The sequence below is a fragment of the Eubalaena glacialis genome, chromosome 7, assembly GCF_028564815.1.
Source record: "Eubalaena glacialis isolate mEubGla1 chromosome 7, mEubGla1.1.hap2.+ XY, whole genome shotgun sequence".
Lineage (NCBI taxonomy): Eukaryota > Metazoa > Chordata > Mammalia > Artiodactyla > Balaenidae > Eubalaena > Eubalaena glacialis.
The window spans coordinates 64,293,667-64,313,051 of record NC_083722.1 but is presented as its reverse complement, the minus strand read 5'-3'; the positions used below and the strand labels follow the sequence as shown (position 1 = coordinate 64,313,051).

Below are 19,385 nucleotides of genomic sequence, written 5' to 3'. Positions count from 1 at the left end.
GTAGACCCGTGTGGCTGGAGAGGAGTGAGTGAGGGGCAGAGTGGGAGGAAATGGGCTTACAGGTGAAGGGAGTGGGGGTGGGCAGACCACGCATCGTGGGCCATCCCTAGGCCCATGGTTTGCCTCTGAGACAGGAGCTCCTGCAGGTCTCTGAGCAGGGCATGGTGTGACCTGACTTCAATGTTTAAAGGCTCACTGGATGTGATGTGAACAGTCTGGAGTGAGTGGTTGGTGGGGGGAAGGAGAGAGCCTGGTTTGAAGGTTCTTGTAATAATTCAGGTGTAAGAAGATGGCAGCCTAGACCACGGTGGTAGAAGCTGAGGTCATATTCTGGATGTCTCAAAGGTTGTGCCAACAGATTTTGCTTATGGATTGGATGAAGGGTGTTAGGGAAAGAGAGGAGTCATGGACTCCTCTCTTTCCTCTCTTTCTTGCATAGGCTGCAAGGATTTCAGATTTAACAACCTGAAGGGAAGAGGGGTCACTTATTGAGATGGGAAAGACCATGGGTATAGAAGGTCAGCAGAGAAAATCCAAATGCCTATTGGATTTTTAAGAAGAGATGCTGAGATAGTTGAATGTAAGGGTCTAGAGTGGAAGGAGGGGTCAGGGTTGGAGATATGCATTTGGGTGGACTAGAAATGATCAATAGGGAATGCATGTAACTAGAGAAGGGGGTCTCATGTTTAGGAGCTAAAGATGACGAGGAGCCAGCAAAGGAGACTGAAAAAGAGTGGCTAAGGAGATGAGAGGAAAACCAAGACAGACAGTCTCCAAGCAGCCACATGCTTCAAGAAAGGAGTAATCAGTTTCCTCAAATGTGGCAATCTAACATGAGGAATTAGAACTGGCCACTGGAATTAGCCATCTGGAGGCCATTGGTGATCTTGATAAGAACTGCTGAAGTGCAGTGACAGGGATGATCGGAGTTGGTCTGAGAGAGGTAGGAGGAGAAGAAATGGAAACAATAAGCACAGCTGACTCTTTGGAGGAATTTTTCTATAAAGGAAAGCAGAGAAATAGGATTGACAGCTGGTGGGGGAAGTGGGCTCAAGGGAATTGTTTTTTTCTTTTCAGATGGGAATTATCATGGCATATTTACATGATCACAGGAAGGATCTACTAGACAGGGGACAATTAATAAAGACATGACAGGGCACAGTTGCTGGATGGCCTGGTGAACAAACGGAGGGGCTGGCCTCAGCTGGTACGAAGTGAGAAAGTGGAGCGCATGGCCCAGATGCATCAGTAGAAGAGTGGTAGGAACAAATGAAAGTTCCCCAGTGATTGCTTCCACTTTGCAGTGAAATAGAAGCAGCGTCAAAGACTGGGAAGGGAGAGGGGGAGAAGGGAATGTTTGAAGGGTGAGGAGATGGAGGGAAATGGCAGCCCAGGAGAGCGGGGGAGTGAATGGACCATCAACGGGATGAGGATGATGGTGGTGAGGATGATGACAAGGATGAAGATGCACATGAGGCTGAGGATTATTAGATAATGTGAGTTTTGGACAAAATAAATTCACACTGGAGGCCGATCTTTGACTGGCCAGCCAGTTAGTGGCAGATGTGATCAAGCATTTGAGGGTTTGAGTAATGGACAGTTGTTACTTTTGGTCACTCAGCATCCTGACACGTTTTTGTTTGGGGGGAATCTCAAGAGAGGTGGAAGAACTATCAGCGGAAAAGGGGCAGACCCTCCCTCTGCCCTCCTCTTGGTCATTCAAGTGTGGGCACTTAACTAAGTGCAGTCACGTGATCTAAGGGTGGTCAAGTGGCCTCAGTGTGGGGGGTGGATGCTGCCAACTGGGGCCACGAATTTTGAGGGCTGCCCAATGACACCAGGGCCCTTTGAGATCATCTGAGGTGGTTGCAGAGGAGTTGAGAGCCCAGGGTTGGCATCCTGGGCTAAGCCTTGCCTCTCCCTCCTGCCTAGGCTCTGAACCAACCCATATCCTTCCAATAAATTCCTTTTCCACTTAAGTTAACAAGCACATGTTTATTGTTGTTTGCAACCATTAATACAGCATGAAAGAGAAGAGAACTCTCCAAAATCTCAGTAGGCTATAAAACTTTGAAATATACATTTTTGTGGGGGAGGGGATCATCATTACCCATCCATGAAGAGAGGACCTCACTTTCCTGCATGCCTGGCACGTCAACAAGAATAACGTGCAATGAGAGATATGATGGCCTTGTTTTTGGAAGCAAGAGCTCTGAGGATCCAAACAAGATGTGAAAAATTAACTTGGAGAAAAGTTTCAAATTCTTGAATGGCCTCCAGTAAATGAAGACCCTGACCTCAAGCTATTGTGGCAATTATTTATTATTGTTGGCCATTTTCATTTTAAACAATTGATGGGTTATTTCTGTCCTCCTGTTTGCTTTTGTAAGATTAAAGAAGTAATCCTCAGGCCTTGAAGAGTTATGAGAGAGCATTAGCTTTGCGTTATCTCAAGAAGGAATTGCCTAAGCACCCACAAGTAGCCTCAGAAAGTATCCATAGTTTCCAAATGAAATATTAAGCAGAGAGACAAGACAGAAAAGCCCAGGACCATGGGGCAGGGGCTGCCTGCTCACTCCAGTTTTGTCATTCATGTGATCAGCTTCCTTCCCTTGTGTGTAAATGGCAAGGGATCAGGCCAGGGATGTCTAACCTTCTGCCAGCCCCTAAAGCCTCTGTCACTTAATCAGGCAGCAAGGTCACTCCCAGGTTTTCAAAGTCAAGTAAGGCAAACATGGCTCTATGATTAAGGGAAGCCAGGGACCTTCCAGGGCTGAAAGCAAACTCAGACGTTTTAACAAAAGAAGCCTCAAAGCTGTTTTCACTCTTTCTTCACATCTAAAAATCCACGTACAAAACAGTACATCTCTGCTTCCAAAGCTATTCTTAGAAATGAAATGCAATGTAGTTTGCCTGGTGCTGGGTACTTTCAAACAAGTTGTCTTGAAACCTGCAACAGCATGACAGCATGAAAGGTTCTTGACGTCAGCTGTATTTTTAGAGATGAGGAAATCGAGATGCAGGGAGATAAGGTGGCCAAGTTGCTGAGCTTAGAACTCAGTGCCTACTGTGCCTTCAAAGCCCATCCCTCTCCACTGTTGCCTGCGTTCTCCAGCCCCTTGCCTGTCACACCCTTAGGATGCCCTTTTTGGTCTCCTGTCTGGGTGAAATAAATCTCCCTATTATGAGCTTCTTCAGCCCCGGGGCTCCACCAGCCCTTCATGGCATTTCCCAAGGTTGTCATGACACATTTATTTGTGTGGCTGTTTGATTAAGGATGATTTCTCTCCCCACTAGGATCTAGGCACCAGGGGGCAGGGACTTCTGTCTGGTTTTGCTCATTATTGAACCCTCAGGGATAGAATGGTGCCTGGCACATAGTAGGTGTTCAACAAACCCTTGCTGAATGAATGAATGGCATGCATGACCTCCCCACAACAGATCATGAGTTCAACCTTCACATTTACAGGTGAAGATGCTGAGCCCCCCACAGGGGAGCTCCCTCTGATCAAGGTCACTGGGCCATGGAGGTGCTGAGCTGGAGCTGGTGCCAAACTTCTTTCATCATGAAGGCTGTCTGAGCTACAACTCTTATATAATCTCCCGCTCAGCCAGGAAGGGCTTTGGCAAGAAATGTCATTTAATGACATCTGAAAAAAACAGGATTCCGTGAAGACCAACCTCTCGGACGGGACTGCTAAAAGAATAAAACAATGAGGCACAGTGTTTTTGTGCCAAACATTTCACAGGTGCTTTCTGATTTATTGAAGAACAACCTTTCTAATTTTCAAGGCATTTTAGTCCCTGAGAAATTTTCCCATTAATTCTAATTTGATTTTGCAGTCTTTTAAGTGGGTCAGATTTCTATGTACACCAATGACTCTGGTGTACTTTTATATGAAAAGCATGATTAGTCACTAACATAAGGTACAAACTGTACAGTTTCTATAAAGTTTATCTTACAGCACACATACAGCCTGCTGGAAACATCTTGCTCATGTTTTATCAAAAATAATAAATATAACTGTCCTAATACATCTTACAGCAGCTGTTTGTGAACATGTTGGGTTTATATTGAAGTTTAGTGCCAATTCATTCAATACTCCAAATGTCAGATGCTGCTACGGGCGTCTTGGTGGCCGTGTGGTACCTGAGGATCACTGTAGAAACTGTACTTTGACCTCACTCATTACTGTACATTAAAAACACATACCATTCAAAGTTCCTTATTGGGTAAATGCAATACATTTCCATACCAAATCATCCTATGCTGAACCATTAAAGGTCACTAAAGCAAATTCTTCCTTTTCTACCATCACAGAAACAGTTTTATGCAGATAATTTTTTGGTGAAGATGCTAAGGAAAGAAACTAAAGCAGCTAAATTGGTGTTTAATAATTTTCTATTAGATCATTTTAGACCTTCCTTAAGTCTTACAGATATAAACAATGACCTTATTTAAATAACTTGTGGTTATAATCTATCTTTTATAGAATATAATACTTTTATTTTCTTTTGCTGCTAGTTTAAATTTAGCCTGAGTAAAGGATGCTAAGACAGGGGTTAGTCAAGCACATTCTAGTCAACTGTATTTGAGTTCACAAAACTTCCTGTTATACTGGCATTAAGATTGACATTATATTTATGAACCACAACTATATTTGATAATGACAACTAGGATAATACTACAGGGCAGCCAAATCCACCTACTCTTCCTTTCCTGCCTTCCTCCTTCCATCCTCCCTCCCTTCCTCTTTCTAATCATTTATCCATCCATCACTTTTTAAAACTACCTTCTCAATTTAGGCACCAAGGATACAGGTTCCAGCCCTCAAGGAATTCACAGTCTAGTGGAGGAAACAAACATGTGTGACATAAGTTAATGTCAATATGTGCTACGTGCTGACCCTTAGGGATAAGGAAACATCCTTATGAGACCCTTACGAGACCCTGTATGCGACGAGAGGACAAAGAAGGGATTCTGCAGGGACAGTGGGGTTAGGGGAGGGCCATCAGGGATATTATGCAAAGTATTATCAAGGAAGTGAACCGTGAATCCTACAATTAATGGAATGATAGCCCTCTCAGCAAAAATTTGGCTAAGATCGATTGTCCACACCCACACCCACTAGTTTCTCCATTCATGGAAATCATATTAAAAAGGACATTGTGAAGCAGAACATGTTCTCCCATAGGAGAAATGTCAAAATCGGGGGCCGCGTTCCTGAGTAAGGATTCAGCATCCAACAAATCACAGATATCTTCAACAATGTGCCATAAAAGCAGTGACATAAATTATAGCCACTGCAATTTAAAATCATAAACAATTCCTAGTCTTAAAAATGAGCAGACATCATAAAATCAGAAATGGAATTTGACAGCTGGATGGGGACTCATTTGAGTCATCATTTTGCAGATAAAGGCCAGAATTAACCACTTCCCTGAGGCCACACAGCAGATAGTGGCAAAGCCAGGCAGCCCTCCTAACTCCTGGGCCAGCGATTCTCCCTGTGTGCCCATTGCTCCTAAAGTACATAAAAATACAACTAAACGGTATAAAAGTTACATAAAACTTATTTGGGTATAGGATGAGAAATGAAATCGTAGTTGCCTTCTTACCATTTAGAATATTTAGAATACTGGGTGGTGTCATCTCTTTACAAAAGCTATTGTGAGTGCTTATTTCTCCTCTTGACAATTTTCCTTGAAATTGGTGGAGGCATTCAGGATGACTCCAGATGCCTTCAGCAGCTCTGTTGGACAATCTCCCTCTTGGCACTTTGTTGACAACTATCAGAGCTTTTCAACTATTAGTGCTTAAAATTACAAACATGAAAAAAACCACGGTTGTTCATCGGATGTCTTCCTATGAGGAATATGAGCACAAGGCACCAAATAAATTGATTATTATGTGAAGGAGATGCACCATGAAGCTGATAAGACAAGTCATGCCAAAAGAACAGGTGCAGTATAAGAGGCAAGAGAAATCCAGAGCAAAGAAATCACTGTAGACTGACGTTGCTGTAAGAAGTTCCCTAAGAGATGTAGAAAATGAGCACATTTTAAAGGATGAGGAGCAAATGGGGGGACAGACAAATAGGAAGGACATTCCAGGCAGAGAAAAAAGTAAACAAAAGATAAAGGGATGGAAGTGACTCAGAAATAACATGGAAAGAGGCAGGAAAAGGACATTCTTAGCAATAACATGGGTAGGAGGACAATATTGATAGAATGTGTAGGCTGTGTCCAGATTCCCATGGACCTTGAATGTTGAAGTGCTGAGTTTATCCTCTAGGCCAGTAAACTTAACAGTTATCTTGAGTCACCAATGCCAGGTGTGTTGCAAATAATTTGTTAATAAATAATAAGGCACCAAAGTGAAGGTATTGCAAAACATAGTAGGCTATGTATGGGTGGTTCTGCTCCTGTCCCTGGGCGTCTTATCACTACAGCCTCCAAGGCTGCAATTCCATCTGCCAGCATCCCCATCTTTTGCCGGAGGACCTTTTGCTGCAGGCCAGCTAAATGCCTAAGAATTAAGCCCCTGACATTCCCTGTAGCAGCCCTCAAACAATGACTGATGGGAACTGGTGTATAATTACCCCAGCTCTCTCATCTACTAAGTGAGACAACACAGTATGTTCTAGACCTGTGCTGTCAGATATGGTAGCCACTGGTCACATGTGCCTTTTGAGCACTGGAAAGGAGGCAGGTCTGAATTAGTGTAAAATACACACCAGATTTCGAGGACTTAGTGCAATAAAACAAAAAAGGATTTAAAAATCTCAATCACTGCTTTAGTATTAATTACATGTTTAAATGATTTTTGATACACTAAATAAAATTTGTCACACTAGTTCCACTTTAATTTTTCAATGTGGCTACCAGAAAGTTTAAAAAGTTTAAAGCCTATTGGTCAGCACTGTTCTAGATTCTCAGCAAATTCTACGTATTGTACTTTTAACATATAATATGGTTGTCTGTAATTAATTTTCAATGGCACAGATTTGCTCATGTTACTTGCAAAGTAGAGGTCTAGGGAAAATAAACTGGGGTAAAAATAAAATTGAGTATTTAAAGACATAAAATTGATAATATTTAGCTCCTGAAATTCACTTGCTTATAAAATGCTGTAATGAATATTGTAAAATTTTAAAAAAAAAGGTGTCCCACATATGTACTTTTCTGCCCCAGAAGATAATTTTGACTTTTACCAAAATGTGATGCCCCAAGTTGTACACTGGGCAGGGGAACCTCATTGGTTACATGTGATGTGGTGGGAAAAGGAGGTAAACCACGCAGATCTAGGCCATAAGGAATGTCCTGAGTTGTCGCATCTGTGCAATGAAGGAAGAATTTATGTGCCGACTCCAGTCACTGGTTGAAGGATGATGTGGGAAAGGGAGAGCATCTATTCCCAGCACCTCTGGCCTGCTACCTGGCCTGCTACCCGGTGGGTAGAGTAGGCAGAGAGATGCAGTTCTGGGAGCCGGACGCCAGGCCAGCACATAAGGGTAAAGGGATTTGACAGCGTTGACAGTGCCTGTGGTGGGGCCCTATGCCAGCTTTATGACCTGGTGAATAAGGCTTGTTTCTGGCAGGTCAGATCAGCTAATCCTGTTATCTCTGACCATCTGAAAGGGGCTCCAGGCCTTGGAGAAACCCCACTCCACCCCTTGTGATCCACATCCTGTTCACTTTCCTTCTCATGCCACTGTCACAAGGATCCACCTCAGATGCCATAGTCTCCGTTTCTTCCCATGGTTCCAGGAAACATAGGTATGGGTGACTGAACACACCCCTAACCCAGGGCTGACCACCAGTGGGTTGCACCAGGGGCGCTGTTCTGGTTGTCTATGCCTGGTGACTGCTTCTAAAAGGTAGGTATGCCTGCTGTGCAGGTTGTTAACTATTTTTAATACTGTCCCTGCCCTAAACCAGTGCACATTAAGGTAAGTCACATAGTACACCACCCTTGCTGAATCTGAGGAGTATATATTTCTGAGCTTCCCCAGTGCAATTCACTTTGGGGAGAATGACTAGGGACCAATTCGAGAAGACACAGATGGCAGCAAGCACAAATCTCTGAACCCATTTTTGCAGGGCAGGCACTCTGTAAGGGGCTGTCCTTGGCTTCCCAACCCAGGAAAGCAGCTGTCAATACCTCCAAGGTGCAAGTGTTGACACCACTTTGTCCTAGAATGTCATTATAGTGATTGGTCTTCAGCCTCTGTTCACCTCTACAGGATGAGAGTTTTTACAGTCAAGCCTACTGCTGCATCTGAGAGTTGCTTCAAAGCCCCTGAGATTCTTCATTACAGAAGCACTTGCATTCAAAGAGCCAGACTGGAGGCCTCTTCTCTGTGACACAGGCAACTCCTTAGCAATCTATACAAAACTGTATAAAAACCCATTCTCAAAATCCCAACATTTCTATGTCTGCAAAGGAAAAAGCTGCCAACATCAGCCTTTAGAGCTAAGAAGCCACTGGGAATGCCTTCACCATATTCTGTACACATAGAGTATTATGAAGGCTAAGCCATGTCCTGGGGAGTAATGATAAAAAAAATCTCCGAGTCAGACGTGGAGTGATACACACATTTTTATAAGATCAAAGTTTAGAGACTCATGGTCTTTTAAAGCTGAAAAGGACTTCAGAATTGATTACAGAGCAATCTCCTCCCTATTTTGCAAAGACATTGAGTACAAAGTGATATAAGTGACTTAGGAACTTATTGGCTAATTAGTGGTAGTACCAGTTTACCTAGTGGCAGTGCCAGGATTCAAACACACTGTATCAGTCAGGGTGCAGCTAGGAAAACAGTCCATGCCAGGTAGTTCACTGGAAGAGATTAAAACGGGGAACTAGGAACAAAGGTGCTAGAAGAGCCAAAAGAGAAAACAAGGGGAGATGAGGAAAACCAGAGATTAGAAGTAACTATTATCCATGAAGCTGGAGGGACTGAGGGAGGAGGTTGTGACCAGAGCTGGGACTGCCAAGAAGAGGCTGAGACCACAGAGGGGATGTAGCTATTACCAGAGATGCTGCATGAAGTGGGTGGGGTTGGGGAGAAATACCTTGACTCTTCTCCTCCTCCCTCCCTTCAACCTCTCAACAGTGCTCTCATTGGCCAAACTTAACAGGAAGCCTGTTGGCAAAGGAGCCTGGGAAATGTAGTTTTTCAGAGTCAGGCTCCTATGAACAGAGCAAAGAAAGCTGGGGAACAGATAAATGCACTATGTTTTTAGATTCTTAGTCCCTTACTCTCAGCTTGCAATAAGTTAGGGAAGCTATCCTTTCCCCAATTTTCATGTGATGGAACTCTGGACAAGGAAACCTTGAGTCCCAGCAAGGGACTACAAAGGATTCAGTCCCCACGGGATGTTCCAGTGTAAGCTCCAAAGTTCCTCCTTCCTACAGGGATGGGAACTGTTTTTGTATTGCTGGCTCATTTTAGTTAGTTTTACTTTGTTAGTTTGTTACTTAGTTTAATTAGTTTTACTGCCTATTCCTATAGAACTCACTGAAACATCAAAGTATATAGAATCCAAATACCAATTTTCACTGCCATGAAAAGTCATTAAAGTTTCCTGATTTTGAAGATTCTAGCTATTGTGGCAAACATTTAGGAATTTATTTTATTAACTAAGACCACCAAAAAAGATATCATTTTTTTTTTTGTAAAAACATTTTTTTTGGTCAAAAGAATCACCAAGAAATGCCCCAAAAAGATACTGTACCTAAAATGTACACTTTTGAATAGATTTAAGCAATCAAATCTAATCTTGTTTTACATTTTAATATACTCTAGAATGGTAGGAGCTGTTACTTTTGCCCAACTATTCATCTTGTCCTGTGGTTATCCTACAGCTGGCCCCACATAAGCCCAGGCCAGGGGAAACTTCCTGTGGTTTACAGCCTCACCCCACAATCATCTGCTCTAACCCATTTGATGATCCTAATACCGACCAGCTTAGGATCCCCTCATTTTGTACCCTGCAACCTATTTTGCTTTGTTCAAAACTCAGTGCCAGGTCAGGGACCCACCTGCTTCTCAGGTGTGTCCAACCCACATAGCTCTGTCACCACTCAGCTTCTCCTCCTGACTTTGGTTTCCCTGGATACACACCCCAGTCACCTGGCTGGGCTGCAGCTGAAACCTTGGGTCACTTACACAGGTTGTCCCAGACCCCCACCAGCATCTATATGGGCATTTGTCTACTTTCAAATACACTTAAAAAAAAATCTAAACAGCAACAATCTACATTAATTAATTTCTGCTTTTGTTTTAAATCCATAACTTTAAGGAGCTTTAATATGCATATTGTTTACATCCTCAAAAACTGCATAAACCAATAATACTCTGTTAAACAGAATTTGCTATCTGTATGGGTGTAGGTTTCAACCTTCTCCAACAGTGGGCTATTATACATAGAGTTTGAGATGTGCTTCACATCTTGCCATGCTTTATAAATCCCTTCTAATCATGCAAAACAGACCCACATGGCTATTAACTCCAGACAGAGCTCACGGGGCACCTCTGTAAGGCATGTCAACTAAAGTTTACAGCGGGTCAGGGAAATGATTCCTGGGAGTGAATTTCTGCTTTGAAAACCACTTATGTGAAACCAGAAATACCTCTATCTCCCTCATACGTACCCCCTTTGGATGGTTTTATGCTCATAAAGTAAGAGAAAAGTATTTACTAAGGTGATCTGAACTAAAATAGTGGTTTCCTTAGCAACATTCAGATCGTTCATGTAAATATGTGTTACTTAAAAAAAAAATAACATGTCTATATTCTCACTGATTTTGCTAGCATCAATGTGGTCCCAGCTCTGGTTCATTTAATAACTCATTTAGTTATAGAATCAGTATTTGCTTCAAAGGCTACCTTCTTTCTAACAAGGCAGACATGAGAAGCCCGAGGGCCCTCCCTGCCCCTCCAAGAAGCTTAGGCTCCCTCCTCCTGCCCCATCTGCTTAACTGTGAAAAGAACTGCTGGTTTCCAGTGAACAGAGGAATTCAAATCCTCATCAGCCTCGACTTGAGGAGTAGTTTCCGGAATCACTAAATCTTACAACATCTGGAACAAATCAGGTTCACTCACTGTAACAACTGGATTAAAGACAAAGAGTACTTTGGGGGGCAGAGGAATTCCCCAAATTTGCGGGCTGCCCAGAGGTCTGATGTCATGACAGGGATGGTGTGCAGCGATGGATGACCTGATCAGCAGCGGCCCAGTGCCACCCTGCACCACACACACCGCCCGTTAAACTCGGCCACGATGCATTTACAACGCAAGAAGCGAACCTGCATTTCATGACGCTGGCAGGCCAGACAACTCAAGAGAGCCCAAGTCGGCAGGGCCACCGTGGTCCCTCCACAATAACTCTATCATGGCCATCATTTTTCCCTGTTTCTAGCTCAAGAACCAAATGGGGGATGTAAATGGTCACAGACAATAAAGTGTATTGAAATTACAAGCCTCCCTGATTTGGAACCTTCTTCCTGTGAGGTGAGCAGTCATAGGAGCCAGAGGAAAGTGGCTCTTCCCACCTGGGTCCCCAAAGGTAGAAACAAGAATAGACACTCCAGATGCAGCACTTCAAACAACCACATATGTGCCCATTTGTGCACAAAGTGGCTGCCACATTCACCACGATGCCCAGTTTCTCTGCTTTGGGCCTGAAGCGTTGGTTTTCTTGAGCTCATCAAAGCTGTGATAGACAGTTACCCGTGTCTTTAACAAACCCAAACAAGGAATGAATGTTTACTTCATCACCAGCGATCACAGACGCTGGGAGCTACAGGGTCAGGGAAACACTTCCTCCAGCGGCTTCTAAGTTTGACCCCACGTTAAAAAAAGAGAAAAATGTATAATAATATGACACCAGCCTTATAATAAAGTCTCAGTTCTGGATATTATAATAAAAATCTTTTGTCTATTCCGGTAAGCAGAGCAAAATGTTTGTTTCTCCAACATGTATCTTTTCCCCAAATCAGGGAAAACTTCTAGAACAGGGGTTTTTAACCTGTTTTTGTCACCAGATACTCTTGGCAGTCTAGTGAAGTGAATGGACCCCTTTTCAAAATGTTTTTAAATGCATAAAATGAAAAATAGAGTTATAAAGAAACCAGCTATACAAAAATACAGTGATAATTATGTTTAAAAATATGTGGTTTATGAATATGGGTTTTTAAAATAACATTGAATAATAAGGTTTGGCGGTAGATCACATAGCTACCATAACTTTGAAGTAGAGATGAATGTGAATGATATTTTGAAATACGTGCAACATTGTAACTTGATGTGAAAATATCAGTGATTTCTATGTGTGACAGTCACAGGTCCTGCTAATGTTACTCTGTTTTGTCGTCTACATTGACAATTGACTACGATGCTAAATTTTACTTTGAAGTTAGTGAAAATAAAGCTGTGATTGTTTTCCTATCTAAATTCACAGACCCCATGAATTCAAAGTGCAGACCACCAAGAGGATATGAACCCATATCCTCAGGTTAGGAACCTGTGTCCTATGGCAGGTGAGAGGGAGGGACTAACTCAGTGCTGATGAGTCACCAATGATGATGAGAGGCCAGGTGAAGGGAGGGATGGACAGCATGCTTAGCCTCCAACACCAGGAGGAAAAGGAAGACGTGCATTTCTGAAAGGCGTAGAATAAGAGATTTGTAACTGCTGTTGGTTTCCTTCATCTCAATCCTACTCTTCCAGGTCTAACCATGAGCCATCTTTAAAACTGACGAATCTGGGGAAGCTGGAGAGAGGTGCGTAAATGAGAATTTTCTCCTTCTTGGCTCAGGAGGTTAAATGAATTGTGTTCTCCCACACAAAGAACAATTTTCTTCCAGAAAAAAAATATGAAAACTTGGGATTTCCCTGGTGGCACAGTGGTTAAGAATCCGCCTGCCAATGCAGGGGACGCGGGTTCGATCCCTGGTCTGGGAAGATCCCACATGCCGTGCAGCAACTAAGCTCCTGTGCCACAACTACTGAAGCCCACGTGCCTAGAGCCCGTGCTCCTCAACAAGAGAAGCCACCGCAATGAGAAGCCTGCACACCGCAACGAAGAGTAGCCCCCGCTCGCCTCAACTAGAGAAAGCCCACGTGCAGCAATGAAGACCCAACGCAGCCATAAGTAAATAAATTAATAAATAAAATTTAAAATATATGAAAACTTAAAAAATGTGTCTTTTTTTTTCCCTTGAAGAAACACAACTGTGGGCTGAAACAATGGCATTCACCTCTTGTTCAAATCTCATTATCACAGTAAACATTCTCAAAAAAGAGCCAGCGCGCTCCTGGCAAGGAAGGCTGCTCACTTCACCTGAGCAGCATGTGATTTTTATGCCCTGAGGACTGTATCTGCCCTCGGCTCCCACATGGAGGACATTTTGCAGTGAAAGCTGTATCTCACAGGGGGCCCCTCTCCTTTTATCCCTGCGTCTGGATAGTCCTCTTTAAAAACAAAGTCCTGGGGAAGAAGCAACCAGAAGTAATCCTAAAAGACACAAAGTCCCACTCACCCCCTGAAGGGACCTCCTACTCATCACTCCACAGTCCTGGTTTTTAAAAATCCAAAAACCCTCCAATTCCAAGAGGGCAGATAGAAGCCCACCGGCAACTGTTTTCCCCCACTCATATCTGATAAATACATTGAATTTGGTTTCCTTTTGAAACTCACGGTTCTGAAAAAGATTCAGACTTCCTGGCCAGGAGATCTGAGAAGGAACAGATGGTGAGGTGTGAGCTCTCCAGCATCTCAGGTGGGGTTCCCTGGCAGCAAGGATTCGGGTGGTTGTGAGGGATGCCACGGGAAGCAGGACTGGAGTGGGGAAGAGTCTGAGCAAGTAAGACCAAGGTGGTCTTGGGTAGAGTCTAGCCTTGCCCTGATTCACAGGGGGCTCTGGAGCACAAAACACAGCATAGAGTTACTGGCACTTGAGGCAAGAGGCTGGCTTTTTGTACCTTAAATCAGCAGTCATTGGAGAGGGCTGCCCAGGATGGGTGTAACCTCTCAGGCAAGGCGACTTCCATGAGGCAAGATAAGAGGAAGGGCAGCTGTGAGCCTTGGCAGGGGACACTTAATGGCAGCTGGGAATGGGGCACCTGTACCATAAAACGATCTGGGCGTGGCACCAACAGCCTCCACCCAGCCTCATCATTTTTGGATCAAGATCACCTGGAATGGAGTCAGGGAGAAAGGCTCATAAAATCTAGACATTCTTTACCTAGTACCTTCCCTCTCATGGCAATTGCAATGAGCTGTGATTTATGGGCAGCTCATGTTCTACCTAAGCCTGTCACCTTGGCCCTGGGGGGAGGGGTGGTGACCTCTGGGGAGAAAGCCAAAGTGGTCTTTGGTTTTCCACCTACCAAGAGAAGCAGGGCCACTTTCTGATTTGCCTGAGGTTATATCAGGTGGCTCTAAACAAATTTGGGAGAGATGCTAATAAGAGGGCATGTGCAAGAAAAATATGAGCGGGGGAAGATTTACTTCAGAAAACAAAACAACTGTGCATCTTTGGAATTTGGCTTTTCTTCCAGTAACTAAGTCGCCCCAGGATGGGTGAGTCTAGCGTTTGTGGCAAGAGACCAACACCACAGTCACACAGAATAAACTGCAAAAATCTTAGCAAAAAAAACAAACCAAAACAAAAAAAACCCAACAGCATGTGGCTCCCCGTTTGCTCTTGATCTGAGAGAAGTGAAGGATCCATTTGCTACATTCTTTTGGTAAATCCTTTTCTTAGGTTGAATGTCCAGTGAGAAGGAAAATGACAGCCATATCATTTTGGCACTGCTGGAAAGATGCTTACGCATAAAACCTCTGATGGTTGGCTCTATTTGGAAGCCAAGGAAAATATTAGCAAATAATATTTTCTTAGGTACACCTGTCAGGTAGATCCAGCCTTCCTGGGTGGCTGGGGAGGGAGCTGTGAGCATCGTCCCAGCCTCTTCTATGGTTGCCATGGTTACCCCTCAGCTCTGTCTTCAAGGCTCCTCTACAGATTCCCCATCCTCTTACCATCCAGATGGAAAATCTTGGTTAGTGTCTGCTCAGCAGGGGGAGGGCTGTCCCTGAAACCCAATATTCATTGGGATGGATCTCTGCTGCTCATGTGTGGTGGGGCCTCACACCAAGGCTGGTCCACCCTTTAGGAAACTACAAATCAGATCCTCCTGGTGATAGGAAGGTATTCCCCAAAGTCATTCCAACTAGTTAGCAGCACGTCAGAGTGGGAGCAAGAAACAGGCTATTTAAAGACAGAGGCCACAGGTCTAATGGCTAGAACACTGGACTTGGCCTCAGGAACCTCCCAGCAGGTTTTCTTTCCTGCCACTGCTACTGAGCTTTCTTTCTGACTTCAGAAAAGTGACTCAAATCCCTGCCTATCAGCTTCTTGTTCTGCACCTGAAATGCTATGCTATCCGTGAGAACCACCAACCATGAAGAAGCTTCGAGCTGGGCTTCTTTCCACCCCGCCTGAGTTACTGTGTAGGACAGTGGAGTCGCTGTCTGTGCTCCTCCTGGGGCTGGGCTGGAGCCAGGGCTGCAAAGCAGCACAGCTGCTTGGCCCAGCTCCACCCAGGTCCCTCCTGGGATGATGGAGCGGGCAGAGGCCTGATCCTCTCTGCCTGGGATGTGCCGTGGACACTTCCCTCACCTGCCATTGCTGCTATCCTCAAGAAAACAGGAACAAAGCTCCCAGCCCTGTACCTGGCTCATGGGTTTTCACTACAGCCAAATGCCCTTCAGCAGGTGGGTGATACACAGTGCCGCTCGGGAGAGAAGGGGAAACGGAGTAAGTTGCAGACACATACAAGAGGAAATCAAGTTACCACAGTAATGCAGAATGTTAGGGGTTTGGAAATGCGGAAAGAAAGCATTCCCCGCAAGTTAGTGGAAAGAAGCCTCGGTGTCAAAAGGTAGTATGACACTCCTGCTGGAAATTCCAGAATGAATTCATCAACTGAGATTCTTTGAGAAAGTGGGTGTAAAGACGTCGTCCACGCCCTTGCCACCCCCCTCAGACTATTTCAAATGATCTTGCTGACTTCCAGCTGCCAGTGTCTGAATCTCTGTAGCTGAGGACCTTTCTTCAGAACCAGACCCAGCTGCTGTCTGTCACAGGCTGGAAGGGCACACCCAAACCCAGAGTAGTGCTCAACCAATGACTCTCCATAGCTGGTGTACAAGCACCCCAGCCCCTTCACCCCTCAGAGGCAATAATTTTAAGCTGTGTGCTTCCCACCGTTCCCTAGCGTTTCCCTGCAGGATGAAGATCCAGTATCCCCTACAGCAGCGGGGTATGATGGGCTGATTGGTAGCCTTTCTCTATTCACATCCTTTGTCTTATGACACATAGCTCCTCCCGGCGGTAAGCAGAGTTTATTTCCCCATCCCTTGAATCTGGCTGGCCCTGTGACTTTGCTTTGGCTAACAGAATGTGGCAAAAAGTGAAAACAGACCAGTTCTATAATAGGTCTCATGAGGCCTTGTGCACTGTGTTCTAGATTTTGGACCCCCAAACAGAGACACCTAGCCAACATGAAGTTGGCTGCAGGTCCATGAGGGAGCCCAGGAGACCAGAAGACCCAAACAGATGAGCCACAGAATCTGGAGTTGAATAAATGGTGGGTTTTCCGAGGCATGAAGTTTGGGGTGATTTGTTACATAGCAATAACTAACTGATACACAGGTGTATGGTGCACCCTATAGGCAGGCTTCCCTGTAAACTTCTTTACTCCTCTACCTTTGTTCCCTGCACTCTCAAATTTACTCTCAAATCCTTGTCTCAAGGTATGCTTTGGAGAGGACTCAAACTCAGACAGGGTGGGCCTCTTCCCTTGTGCCTCCAGGGAACTCTCTCATGTTCCCATGATTATAGTGATCATAGTGAATTATAATTACTGCTTTCATGTGTGTTTCCCCTTCTAGACCAAGAGCATCGTGTGCAGTAGTTTGTCCCTATTTGTTTTCACCAAGCCTGGTACATCCATGGCAAGTGCTCCATCGATATTTGCCATATAAATGAATACACCAGCAGTGTATCACTTCTTGTCAGTTGAGTAGAAGTATTCTGGAAAAGTACTGCACCCTTCAATACCTCTTCCAGTGTGTGAATGGCTCTTTGTTTGCCTTACTCTGTTGGTCACCTTCCCAGGGGGTTACATCTCACCCTCCGCCTAGGCAACTCCAACAGAAGGACCACCCACACACCCATTCATCCTTGATGTGGTCCTGAAATGTGGGGGAGACACCTACTCCCTCCCTAGGGAACCCCCATCAGAGCAAGGGAGAGAGGAGAGTGAGGATGAGGAATCGTACTCTCATTCAAAAGGTTCTATTCATTGGAGCATTTCACCTTTCTTTCAAGAACATACCTTTGATAAAAACCATTCCTATTTCCAGAGATTCCAGAAACAGCCAATACAAAAGCCAGCTGCTCCCGATCAACAAACTTCTGCACTTTTTTGTCCCAGAATTTGGAAAGACAGTGGAGGAAAAAAACTAAATAATGAATCACACGGCTAATATTCTGGTAAGGGCAAAAGTTTTCCAAGATTCTGATCAGCTCCCACTCATCTTCGTTCATAAAATAATAATAATAATAGTGATGATATTACATTTGAGGAAACTGCTGACATGCCAGCCACAAGCTCATGGTCAAATCTGAGGCCCTCCAAGGAGAGAAAAATCCAGCCTACATGTATTAAGAATAGCCTGACTCGATGCTTGGACCACCATTTTGGCCCAGCAGGACTGGCGTCTGTGGTCTCCAGTGAGAAAAGCTTTTGAACAGCGCCTCACATGTCAGACAGCACAGGGGAAGCATGACTGGGGATGGATGGGAGGCATCTTTGAGGATGGATTTTTTTACCCATACACCTCCTTTCTGAATTGGGGCTTTTCACACAGAGGAAGACTTTTCCCCCAGCTCCCCAGCCTTGGTCCTTCTGGTCCAGAGCCAGCCTCACCAACTGAGGCCAGTGTACTGGAAGAGAGCAGGATGCAGAATTAGACACTCCCAGCTTTAATCCCCACCCCCAGCCCCGACCACCATGAGCCCTTGAGCAAGTCACCTGCCTCCCTAAGCCTCTGTGTCCTCCACACTAAAAAGAGTGTAATAATACTTACTTCTTAGTGTCACTGACCGGATTAAATGAAATAATAATGCTAGCTCTCATCTACTGAGTGCTTACTATATGCCAAGCTTTTGGAAGCATGTTTTAATTCGTTAAGTACTCAAAACAACTTTAATAATGTGTTGCTATTATTTCTCCCATTTTACAGAAGAGGAAACAGAGGCACAGAGGTGTGAAGCAACTTGCCCGAAACTGTGCAGTTGTGCAGACACTACAGTGGACTATAGTACCTAGAGTCCTAGTATAGGGTACCTAATACATGATGGGAACTCAATAAACAGGGGTCTCTTCCCCTTCATAAAAGAAGACAACTTTACTTCTACGCTATACTATGCAGTTGATGATTTTGGTCACTGTACCATTTTTAGGAAGGTGAACAATTTGTTTCAAACTCTAAATGGCGCTCTGGGTATAGTGATCCTCCTCTTGAAGGCTGGTTTTTCATGGATGGAGCCACCCATCTCCCAGCCAAGCGTTTTGGGAAATGCACTTGGTGCCCCACCCACACCACAAAAATAGCCTTACTAAGGCTACAACCAGAAGACCATTATATGTGGCCACTAGATGGTTCTTCCAACTTCATAAATATTCTTACTGTGCCTTTTTACCTCCCTTAAGAGTTCTTTCATTATTGGAGTTGGCTAGCCAGAAGGCACTGAAATTTCCACTGGTCTCCTATAGGATGCATCAAAGAAAAAATTTTTTTAACTTAACTGCCATAGTGTGTATTTCTCTTTTCTTTATCTTAATCACATGTGATATATTCTTAGGTACTGTGAGTAGTCAGACAGATGAAACAAAACATAGTCGCATCATTTTACAAATGGAATTTTCAGTCCTGTTTAAAGAAACTAAACAGCTTCATCCCTATCCCTGGACATTTTGGAAATGGTGTGTTCTGGAACAAGGCTCAAGACCATTAAAAACTGTAGACTTTTAATTGAAGAGTTGGTTGTTTTAAGAGACAACAGGCCTGTCAGAATTCATGCTCTCTGGAGAGAAAAATAAAAACATCCGTGAGTCCCAGTCACAGATAGCATTTCCTGGCTTGATCCCTGGCCACTCGAGGTGACCCAATCACTCCCAGATATCTTTCCCTCTGTTTTCTCAAGACAAAGGCTCCTCAGTCTATGGGTACTTTGGCTGCTTCCCACCACAACACCTTGTACTGTGCTGTCTACCCTGTTGTCGGAGGGACTTTTCTCTGTTACC

General features: G+C 44.2%; 1 protein-coding gene across 1 annotated transcript in view; it reads right to left on the bottom strand.

The window, feature by feature from the left end:
• Positions 1-19,385, bottom strand: part of ITGA9 (integrin subunit alpha 9) — a 345,733-nt gene that overhangs the window by 128,875 nt on the left and 197,473 nt on the right. The window lies entirely within an intron of this gene.